This window comes from Callithrix jacchus, chromosome 2 (assembly GCF_049354715.1).
Source record: "Callithrix jacchus isolate 240 chromosome 2, calJac240_pri, whole genome shotgun sequence".
In the NCBI taxonomy this organism is placed as follows: Eukaryota; Metazoa; Chordata; class Mammalia; order Primates; family Cebidae; genus Callithrix; species Callithrix jacchus.
The window spans coordinates 20,437,823-20,450,358 of NC_133503.1; the positions used below are offsets into that span (position 1 = coordinate 20,437,823).

The 12,536-nt window shown below is 44.3% G+C and overlaps 1 protein-coding gene across 1 annotated transcript in view; it reads right to left on the minus strand.

The window, feature by feature from the left end:
* The window catches only part of SOX30 (SRY-box transcription factor 30), an 80,782-nt gene that overhangs the window by 61,393 nt on the left and 6,853 nt on the right, over positions 1 to 12,536 (minus strand). The window lies entirely within an intron of this gene.

Consider the following 12,536-nt stretch of genomic DNA (forward strand, 5'->3'; position numbering starts at 1 on the left):
AGCATACTGGAATTTCACTTATTTTAATAGTCACTATTTTTGGCCTGTGATACTGATTTTCCATTTATAGTAATGACATAAAGTTTTTCTTTCAAATAAGTCCATTTATGTGTAAAAAAATAGTTGAAAAAATGGACAAGGGACCCGAACATGTTCTTCAATAAAGGCTATCCACCTGGCAAAAAGAATAAGAAAAGATGGCCAAGTGCAGTGGCTCATGCCTGTAATCCCAACACTTTGAGAGGCCAAGGCAGGCAGATCATTAGAGCCCAGGAGTTCAAGACCAGCGTGGGGGCAACGACATGGTGAAATGCCATCTCTACAAAAAAATACAAAAATTATCCTGGTGTGGTGGTGCAAGCCTGTAGTTCCAGCAGTCAGGAGGCTGAGTAGGGAGGATCATTTGAGCTTGGGAGGTTGAGGCTGCATTGAGCCGTGATCACACCACTGCACTGTAGCCTTGGTGACGGAGCAAGATCCTGTTTCATTAAAATGAACATTTTAAGAAGGTCAGTATTATTCATCATCATGGAAATGTATACCGAAAAAGACCCACTACACGCAGGCCAGAAGGATGCAGCATAACTTTTTAAAAGATTAATTCTATCAGTTGTTGGTGAGGATGTGGAGCAACAGGAACACTCGTACGCTGTTTTTGGATGTAAATTGGCAAAAAACACTTTGGAAAAAGTATGAAATTATCTATTAAAAGTGAACAAATGTGACCAGGTGAGGTGGCTCACACCTGTAATTCCAGCACTTTGGGAGGTTGAGGAGGGTAGATCACCTGAGGTCAGGAGTTTGAGACAAGCCTGACCAACATGGTAAAACCCCATCTTTACTAAAAATACAAAACATTAGCCAGGCGTGGTGACAGGCTCCTGTAAGCCCAGCTACTCCGGAAGCTGAGGAAGGAGAATCACTTGAACCTGAGAGGCAGAGGTTGCAGTGGGCTGAGATCGCCCCATTGCACTTCAGGCTAGGCAACAAAAGCAAAACTCAGTCTCAAAAAATAAAAATAAAAGTGAACAAATGCATTTCCCCATGACCCAGATTTCCAGTCAGGTATATATACAACATAAATGCAGGCATGTGTACACTACCCATACGCAAAAGTGTTCATAGCAGCATTACTCATAATCACCCCGAACTGGAAACAATCCAAATGACTATTCAACAGTGTGATGGATAAACTGTGGTACAGTCAGACAACGGGACACTATACACTTTTCTGTGTACACGTGTTTCTTTTCTTTTTTTCTATTTTTAAATTATTTTATTTTTTATTTTTCCTTTTTTCAGGTTACTCAGCCCTGATCATATGTTTGTTTTCAATGAAAAGATTTAAAAGAAGAGAGTTGGCAAATAGAAAATACTAATTTTAAAAGTAGTACATGGACATGACAAAATTCATAATGGCTATACATGAATAAACTGTTGGGGAATTAAAGGATTAGATGAATTAGGATTGGATAACTCGCATCCCTCTTTGGATTCAGGGTGCTAAAATAATTAACACAGACAGAAACTACTGCAGAGCTGGTGACTAAAAACATGGAGAGAAGAGGAGGTGGTGCTAGGCAGTGGCTTAGAGTACAAGCTCTGCAGGTAAAAAGACTGGACTGGAATCTGCACCACCGCCCACTGGCTCTGTGACCTTAGGCAAGTCACCTAACCTCTCTCCACTCAGTTTCCACCACTGTAAAATGAGAGTAATGATGGCATGGATTCTCATGCCTCTCTCCTAGTTTCTGATGATGGAGGACAATCCTTGACCTTGTAGATGCATCACTGCAATCTCTGCTTCCTTCTTCACATGGCATTCTTCCTCCATATGTGTCTCTGTTTTCCTGAAACCAGTCATATTGGACTAACGGCCCACCCTAACGACTCCATTTTAATTGCTTACAGTAGCCAATAGGGCAAAGACCCTACTTCCACGTAAAGTTACATCCATAGGTAATGTGTGTTAGGACTTGAACATACTTTAGGGGGGGCACAATTCCACCCATAACATGTAGAAAAGTTAAAAAAATTATAATATAATGAATACCCATAAAACTACCACTAGGGGCCGAGTGCGGTGGCTCACGTCTATAATCCCAGCAGTTTGGGAGGCCAAGGCAGGCAGATCATGAGGTCAGGAGTTTGAGACCGGTCTGACCAACATGGTGAAACCTCGTCTCTACTAAAAATATAAAAATTAGCCATGCATGGTGGTGTGTACCTATAATCCCAGCTACTCAGGAGGCTGACACAGTAGAATCACTTCAACCCAGGAGGCAGAGGTTGCAGTGAGTGGAGATCATGCCACTGTACTCCAGCCTGGGTGATAGAGTGAGACTCCATCTTGGGGGAAACAAAAACAAAAACAAACAAACAAAAAAACACCACTATATTCAGTGGTTGTTAACATTTTGCCACTTTTGCTTCTATTATCAATCTATATTTTTACTGTCACTATCTCATCCCTAAGTACTTCTTAATGTATCTCCTAAGATTAGTCTTTTTTTTTGAGGCGGAGTTTCGCTCTTGTTACCCAGCCTGGAGTGCAATGCCACGATCTCGGCTCACCGCAACCTCCGCCTCCTGGGTTCAAGCAATTCTCCTGCCTCAGTAGCTGGGAGTACAGGCACGCGCCACCATGCCCAGCTAATTTTTTGTATTTTTAGTAGAGACGGGGTTTCACCATGTTGACCAGGATGGTCTCGATCTGTTGACCTCGTGATCCACCCGCCTCGGCCTCCCAAAGTGCTGGGATTACAGGCTTGAGCCACCACGCCCGGCCTCAAGATTAGTCTTTTACACACCACATTAACATTATTGTACCTGTAAAATTGACAATTCCCTAGTATCAACTAATAAACAATTGCAGTAGATTGTATTTTACGCAAAATTTTTCACTTTTCTCTTCCCTATAGGAAGATGATACACTATACGGTCCTGCCCTATAATCTTAGCGCTTGGCCATACTGCTTCAGCAAACATATCGCGAGCAGCAAGATGCACACTGCAGAGTACAGCAGCTTTTCTAATCATTTCCGGGGTGTTGGAATGAGAAGACACAGGGATCAAAAGAGCTATCTGGAATATAACCGAAGTCACCTGGCAATACAAATGGCTTGAAAAAGAAGTAAACCTCTGTTTTACAAACCACTAAAACCTAGGGTTGTTTGTAACTGCAGATTTCCCCAGTGAATTTAGAGCTGTTTTTGATGGTTTTTAGGACAGTATCCAGTCAAGAGTCTACATTGTCCTTGGCTGTTATGTCTCTTAAATCTCTTGCTCTGGAACAGTCCCCACTTAACTTTTCTTTCCTTCCTTGTTTCTTCGCCTTTTTCATTTTTTTCTTTTTTCTCCTAGGACACATGTTCAAAGATATTGTTCTTCTTGATAAAATTTACTTTTTGAAGAAGCCACGTCAGTAATCTTACATAACATCCCGTATTCTGAATATGTCTGATTTTGTTCTTTTGTCGTGTTTTAACGTTTTCCTCTCAGCCAGTACTTCTCGATCTTGGTTGCACCTTGACATCACTTTGGGAGCTTGAAAAAACACAAATGCCTACATCCCACCTGCAGAGGTTCTAATGTCATTAGCCTGGGTGCAGCCTGGGAATGGGGAGCTTTAAAATGCCGTGAGCTGATTTTGATGTGCGGGGAAGGTTGTGACTCATGGATCTCACGGTTAGATCAGTCTTAACCCAGGATTCTGTACATGCCAAAAGGCAGTACATCAGGTGCTCTGTAGACTTAGGTTCTATCACTATTCGTGATACTAAATTTCATGACTAGCTGAAAGTGGTGACAGAGCTCTCCTTGTAACTGTATGTTTTTCTCTCCGTAAATTAGCAAATAATCTGTGGGGCAAGTCTTAAAATTTTAGGAATATCCTGTTTCCCATAAATTTTTTAAGTACAGTTTTTGGCATTCATTATTGATCCTTACAAGAATCAATTATTTCATATTTACAAAAAGCTGACTTTCTAAATCTATCATTCTGCATTTTAAACTAGCCAGTATTGCTATGTAAAGAATTCCCTTCATCAACTGAGGGTTAACTGTAGTTTTTCATAAGAAGGCAACGTAGGGCCACACACGTTCGCTTACGCCTGTAATCACAGCACTTTGGGAGGCCGAGGTGGGCAGATCATGAGGTCAAGAGATCAAGACCATCCTGACCAACATGGTGAAACTCCATCACTACTAAAAATACGAAAATTAGCTGGGAATGGTGGCACACACCTGTAGTCCCAGCTACTTAGGAGACTGAGGCAGGATAATCACTTGAACCCAGGAGGCGGAAGTTGCAGTGAGCCGAAATCGCGCCACTGCACTCCAGCCTGGCAACTCTGCCTTAAAAAAAAAAAGGTAAGGTAGGTCAAGCACTCAAGCATGCTGGATGGCAGGGCATGGTGGCTCATGCCTGCAATTCCACCAGTTTGGGAGACTGAGGCCGGTGGATTGCCTGAGCTCAGGAGTTTGAGAACAGCTGGGCAACATGGCAAAACCCAGTCTCTACCAAAACTACAAAGAATTAGCTAGGCATGGTTGTTCACCTGTGGTCCCAGCTACTCAAGAGGCTGAGATGGGAGGATCACTTGAGCTCGGGAGGGAGAAGTTGCAGTGAGCCAAGATCACCCCATTGCACTCCAGCCTGGACAACAAGAGCCAAAGTCCATCTCAGAAAAAAAAAAAAAAGATGACTACTTCTGAGGATGGTTTTGAGTTCCTGATAACCCTTCTCTTGTGGACTGCACGGGGCCCTTTTACATCCTAAGAATGGCTTTTCTTCTGGATATCCATGAAATACCTATTTAACCTATCTTCTCCACAATAAGAAACACTTCCTTGTTCTTCTGAAAATTATGGCAGAGCTGCACTTGTCCTAAGACACCTGGGGAAGCCTTAGCCACTCCCCCCAGGACCCCACCAAATCTGCTGTGGCCCTGGCCCCAGCCATCTGTAACCTGTACCACCTTTCCCTCCCCACTCCAGCTTAGAGGAATTTATCTTGGGTGATTATTCATGACAAACTCAGCACACAACAAATCTATGAGATGAGGGTAAAGTGGCCACAAGTTTTTGCATTAGAGGGTGTTACTGCCTTGACCCATGTTCACTTCATTCTTCCTATATCCTGGGGGATCATAAAGGTGATATGAAGTCATCAAAGTGCTCTAAGGCAGGCCCCATTTACAGAGAAGGCAATTAATACTCAGGGTTATTGACTTGCTCAAGGTGTCTGAGAAAGCCAGAGAGAAAGACTTCATGTCTCTTGGGTCTTTTTTTCTGAAAGCACATTATCTCTCTAGGGAACCCATGAATGGAATCTTAGTTTCTTGCATACAAAGTCTTGGGTCTTAGGCCGGGTGCAGTGTGGCTCATGGCTGTAATTCTAGCACTTTGGGAGGCCGAGGCGGGCAGATCACTTGAAGCCAGGAGTTCGAGACCAACCTGGCCAACATGGTGAAACCATGTTTTTTTTTTGTATATCTATTAGATATACAAACATTAGCCGGGTATGGAGGTGCATGCCTGTAATCACAGCTACATGGGAGGCTGAGCTACAAGAATTGGCTGAACCCAAGCAGCAGAGACTACAATTAGCTAAGATCATGCCACTGTACTCCAGCCTGGGTAACAGAGCAAGACTCTGTCACAAAACAAACAACAACAACAAAAAACAGCCACCAAAGATTTGGCTACTAGAGTTTGAATCCTGTCAGTTTCTTCCTTCCAGGATTATTTCCATTTTCCAGATGAGAACTGAGGCTCTTCTCCCACTTTTTGCTTGGGATAGGTACAGTGTGGGGCACTAAGAAGAGACAAGTGAACAAGATGGGCTCCAAGAACATACGCATTTTTTCAAGCAGAGCAGGGAGCCCAGGGTTGAGCCACTGCCCCCTCTTGACTCTTTTGAGCTTCCACATGGTGAAACCCTGTCTCTTCAAAAAATGCAAATATTAGCTGGGTGTGGTAGCACACACCTGTAGTCCCAACTAATGTAACTGTCCAAGGGGTTTCCTTGCCCGCTGCCTAGACAGAGTCAATTCATTATTCATCAAGACAGGCGAACTGCATAGAGAAAGAGTAATTCACACAGAGCTGGCTGTGTGGAAGACCAGAGTTGGGGGGGAGCCACAAGATCAGATAAGCCAGTTTATTGATCTGGGTGGTGCCAGCTGATCCATCAAGTGCAGGGTTGGCAAAATATCTCAAGCACTGATCTTAGGAGCAGTTTAGGGAGGGTCAGAATCTTGTAGCTTCTAGCTGCATGACTCCTAAACCATAATTTCTAATCTTGTGCCCAATATTAGTCCAACAAAGGCAATCTAGTCTTGGCCAGGCGTGGTGGCTCACGCCTGTAATACTAGCACTTTGGGAGGCCAAGGGGGGCGGATTACCTGAGGTCAGGAGTTCAAGCCTAGCCTGGTCAACGTGGAGAAACCCCCTCTCTACTAAAAATACAAAAATTCCCTGGGCGTGGTAGCACATGCCTGTAATCCCAGCTACTCAGGAGGCTGAGGCAGGAGAATCCCTTGAACCCGGAAGGCGGAGGTTGCAGTGAGCTGAGATAGCACCATTGCACTCCAGCCTGGCCAACAAGAGCAAAACTCTGTCTCAGCAACAACAACAAAAAACAAAGGCAATCTAGTTCCCAGGCAAGAAGGAGGTCTGCTTTGGAAAAGGGCTGTTATCATCTTTGTTTTAAACTATAACTACAAACTAAGTCAGTTCATCCTTACCCAGGAATGAACAAGGACAGCTTGGAGGTTAGAACAAAATGGAGCCAGTTAAGTTAAATCTCTTTTTCTGTCTCAGTCATAATTTTGCAAAGTTGGTTTCAATCTCTCCGTTTGGGTTTTATAACACCTTAATCTTAAGGTGTAGGCTATGAAGATGGGGAAAGGCCATTGCTCTGGCTTCTTCCTGCTGAAAGGGGACATAGTGGGAATGGGAGCGAGCCCCAAGGTAAGAAGAGTGGAACCACTTTGCAACTGCCTGAGCATACTCATGCAGGCCTGGCTGGGCTTACCAGGCTTGCATGGCAAAAACATTAGTACTCTCATCTATAGTTTTACTATAGTGTTTAAGTGAACAGCTTACCATAAAGTAAATAATGAGTCCTAGGATGAGGAGTACAATTCTCAATTTTAAAAGCAAAGATTTGAAAGGATTAGTTTGGGGACTTCTAACCCATGAATCCAAAAATTTAGGATTTAGTTCAAAAGGCAGAAAAGCTTAAGGACAGCTAACAATAGTGTACCACAGTTTTTTTTTAAGCATAATTTTTTTCTCTAGTACCCATTTTTATTAAAAGTAAATCATGACATAACTGATTTGTTTACAAAATAAGCTTTAGTCTTATTGTACTTGTCTGATTATTTGCATAAAATGCATCAAGAATAATTATTTTTCACTGGGCACGGTGGTGCATGCCTGTAGTCCCAGCTACTCGGGAGGCTGAGGTGGGAGGATCGCTTGAGCCCAGGAGTTCTGGGCTGCAGTGTGCTATGCCGATCGGGTGTCTGCACTAAGTATGGCATCAATATGGTGACCTCCCGGGAGTGGGGGACCACCAGGTTGCCTAAGGAGGGGTGAACCGGCCCAGGTTGGAAACGGAGCGGGTCAAAACTCCCGTGCTGATCAGTAGTGGGATCGCTCCTGTGAATAGCCACTGCACTCCAGCCTGGGCAACATAGCGAGACCCCGTCTCTTTAAAAAAAAAAAAAAAGAATAATTACTTTTCATATTTACTTGGCTTTGATGGAACTTGGTTCCACAAGGAATCTCAGACAAGACTTTTTAAAAGACAAGCCCAGCCATAGGTCTGTACCTTCAAATAACTATGACTGGGTACATTCCTCTCCTCTCGAGGTCCCAAGATAACATGGGGCTCCTGGGTCTGTTAGAAACTGACATTCTTTACTTACCACAGGTCAGGAACTTTGTATAGGGACTGTGTAAACAAGGCAAAAGATGAGATTCCCCAGCTGGGCGCAGTGGCTCAAGCCTATAATCCCAGCACTATGGGAGGCCGAGGTGGGTGGATCACGAGGTCAAGAGATCGAGACCATCCTGGTCAACATGGTGAAATCCCATCTCTACCAAAAATACAAAAAATTAGCTGGGCATAGTGGCGCATGCCTGTAATCCCAGCTACTCAGGAGGCTGAGGCAGGAGAATTGCCTGAACCCAGGAGGCAGAGGTTGCGGTGAGCCGAGATTGCGCCATTCCACTCCAGCCTGGGTAACAAGAGTGAAACTCCGTCTCAAAAAAAAAAGATGAGATTCCCCAAGAGGCTTTAATTGGTTCTATATATTAACCTTGATTCTTAAAGGAAGCATGCCATTCCAGTCAAAGCCTTGGTGAAATAACCAATTTCTTCAATTGTGTCCTACTACAAAATTAAATAGATTCTTATTGCACTTATGCAATTAACTACACTGCCATAAATTAAAAATACTCACAAATACTTTCCAAATTCTGAAGAAATCAGGTAGAGAGAAACAAATGTGGTTGAAAACCTTTTCACAGGAGTATATTTTACTCATTAAAAGTTGCAAATAGCTGAAAAGAAATAAGTTCTCTTGACTCTGAAAACAAAAGGATTAGCAGTGTTTAACATATCAGCTCACCATGAGAGTCCTAAAAGTTTTGTTTTTTCCTCTATTCCAAAAGCATAATTTTTAAAGTTATCTGAGACCTGTACTCAGAGTCCTATATCTAATTATAAACCAGAACTGAAACAGTGGGTTTATAATGCTGCAGCCAGGTTTTGAACTATTGTCATTTAGTACCCACCCTCCCTCTTTAATTCCTCATGTCAAGTAATCATGCCAACACTGACTGGCCTTCATGAAGAAGTCCTTTGCTTAACCTTGTGCTAGGTCTTCAGATAAAGTTAGTGCTTATCAGAATCCCCTGGAAGACTTGTTAAAAATGTACATTTTCAGGATCACCACCTCCCACATTGTTTCCATATGTCCCAAACCTCCCCATCCTTCAAAACCCAGCCTCAGTTTATAAGCTGACCTCTCAGTAGAACTTTTCTTTTCTTTTTTGAGACAGAGTCTTGCTCTGTCAGCCAGGCTGGAGTGCAGTGGCATGATCTCAGCTCAATGCAACCTCCACCTCCTGGGTTCAAGCAATTCTTGTGCCTTCTGAGTAGCTGGGATTATAGGCATATGCTACCACACCCAGCTAGGTTTTTTTTTTATATTTTGAGAAGAGATGGGCTTTTACCACATTGGCCAGGCTGGTCTTGAACTCCTGGCCTCAAGTGAGCCACCTGCCTGGACCTCCCAAAGTGCTGGGATTACAGTAGTGAGTCATCATACCTGGCCAAGTGAAACTTTTCTTGATGTCTCCCTTCCTTGAACTCTGTGCTTCTTTTAGAAGTGGATCACTTTCTGTCTTAGAAATATCTGGGCATGTGTCTTATCTCCTGACTACACTGTAGTTACTGGGAAGACTTGTGGCTAATTTTTCTTAGTATCTTCTCCTGTAGCTAGCTCATTAGAGTAAAGGAATGAATATGACATAGAATGTGGCTTCCCAGACTTTACCATCTTTTGGGGGACAGGACAAAAGTTATACAGTAGAAGAAATAAGTAGAATGCAGCGTGATACAAAGGATGTCACAGACCACATGTGGGAAGCACCAAATGATTAACAGGGACAGGACAATAAGAGTTATGGAGAGACAGGATGTAGCCCTCCCAGCACCCCCACCACCATATTTTTGATGACCAGTCTTCAGATAGAGATGTTTTTAAGGTCAAATTCAGGTTGCTAGGTGGCAGAATGTCAGAAGATGTCCTATGAGTTATCCAGTTTTTATTTTGTGGTGTTTTTGGGGGCGGGGATGAAGTCTGGCTCTGTCATCCAGGCTGGAGTGCTGTGGCATGATCTTAGCTGACTGCAGCCTCCACCTCCTGGGTTTAAGCAATTCTTCTACCTCAGCCTCCCGAGTATCTGGGATTACAGGTGCCTGCCAGCACACCTGGCAAATTTTTGTATTTTTAATAGAGGCAAGGTTTCACCATGTTGGCCAAGCTGGTCTCGAACTCCTGACCTTAAGTGATCTGCCCTCCTTGGCCTCCAAAGTGTTGGGATTATAGGGGCAAGCTACTGCACCTGGCCTTGGAGTTATCTAGCTTAATGCCCACATTTTACAAATAAAGAAATGGGCTCCCTGTAAGTCAGAGTATTTATGGGATGAATATAGGGTCCACCTGACACTTTTCCCACCCCCACATCAGCAGCACAGATGCCTAATTTGCTGTGAAGTGGCTTCTTAATCCTAATCTCACCTCTGTTTTTTATAAGATGAGAGCTTTAGAGAAGACCAAGAAAAACATCAGCCACTTCTATGACCACTTGAAAAGAAAGTTCATGATGAACCAGCTCAGAAAGCTGGGGCACTGGAGACAGGAATCCATGAACATCTGCCAGTACTTGGACAACCTTCGGGTGTACCAGGACCAGTTAAAACTCCAGTCTCCCAAGAAAGATCAACCACCCTAGTTCTGGAAAAGGGATCTGCCCCAGGGCCACAGTGACACTAGTGTGACCAGAGGAGAATTAGAAACCAGCCAGCCTGCACAATTGTAGAACAATAGACGGAGACCAGCAGACAGTGGAGCATAACAAATCCTCAGCAATCCTCATATTCCTTGCCCCATGCATCCCTCTATTCTGGTGAAGGAGGTCCTGATAGTCTTATAAATGCTCAACTCGAAAAGGTAGGATTCAAGCTACCTTCCAGGCTGAAGGCAAAGATTGCTCTCAGTGATCGTATGTCTGAGGTGACATGCCAGGCCAGGTGTGCTGGGACAGTGGTAGCTTAGATGGGAAGGCCTCATTAATGCCACTGCCTCACATTCCAGTGGTAAGGAGGTGAGGGGGAGGCATCAGAAGGACCTGGCTTAAGTGCTATTTCTACCACCAGTCACCTGTGTGACCTTGTCACCTCCTTGAACCTCCGTTTTCTTATCTGAAAGAGGGTGGTAGTAGTAAGGGAACCTACCTCCAAGGTCTGGCATGAGGATATAAAGTGCTAAGCGCGGGGCTCATCATTTCCAGTGGTTCTCACCATGATGGCTCCAGTAGCCTTCCAGTGGTCCCCACTCCCTGTTCTGCCTGCTCTCCAGACTACATCCGAATAGTCTCCACATTGTACCTGTATTTGTGAAGACCCTTCATCTGGAATGCCCCTTTAGTCCTCTCTTCATCCTTCAAGGCTTATCCCAATGACATTTCCTACACAGCTTTTTTTTTTTTTTTGAGATGGAGTCTTGCTCTGTCACCCAGGTTGGAGTACAGTGGGATGATCTCAGCTCACTGAAACCTCTGCTTCCCAGGTTCAAGTGATTCTCAGACCTCAGCCTCTTGAGTAGCTGGGATTACAGGTGCACACCATGATGCTCAGGTAATTTTTGTATTTTTAGTAGTAACAGGGTTTCATCATGTTGGCCAGGCCAGTCTGGAACTCCAGGCCTCAAGCAGTCTGCCCACCTTGGCCTCCCAACATGCTGGGATTACAGGCTTGAGCCACTGCACCCAGTCTCCTAACAGCATTTTCTGACCTCCTCCTGCCTCCTGTCTGCCTCTGCCCACAGCCCACCTAAGTCATATGGGTTTCCTCTCCCCTCTGAACTTAGATTGCTTGTGGAGGTTTCATTCTGCCTCACATAGTAGCTATTTGAGCAGTATTTGTCCTCGCTCCTGATTAGATCGTACACAACATATTTTTTTTTGAGATGGAATTTTACTCTGTTGCCTAGACTGGAGTGCAGTGGTATGATCTTGGCTCATTGCAACTTCCACCCTCTAGGCTCCAGCGATTCTCCTGCCTCAGCCTCCCTAGTAGTTGGAATTATAGACGCGCAGCACCATACCTGGCTAATTTTTGGATTTTTAGTAGATATGGGGCTTCAGCATGTTGGCCAGGCTGCTCTCGAACTCCTGACCTCGGGTAATCTGCCCACCTCAGCCTCCCAAAGTGCTGAGATTACAGGTGTGAGCCACCGTGCCTGGCAGACTGTACATTCTTTGAAGGCAGGGACCAAGGATCCTCCAAGATTCAGTTCCGGCCTCTTTTCTTCTTTGATGCCCACAACTGGTCCCAGAAGAAAAGCCCATTCTCTCCTGTGCTGCTGGATGCCCACACCAGTGTCTGCACCGAGTGCTTAGTGCATCATCATTTGTTTGCACACTGTCATGCCGATCAGGTTGTAAATGTCTTGATGTCAGTGATCCTGACTTACTCATCCCTATAACCACAATGCCAGGTACATGGGGTAGTCACTCGATGTGTTTTGAATACATAACTATCTTATTCCTCTTGGTATTATTCACAGCAAGGGCACAGAGTAAGGGCCTGAGACATTTTTAAAAATTTAATTGAGTCTCCTCATTTTACACATGAGGAAACTGAGGCCGAGGGAGGTGGCCTGACTTGCCCAAGGTAATGCAGCAAGTTAGTGGCAGAGAACTAAAACCAGGTGTCCTGGAGTGGTCATACTGCA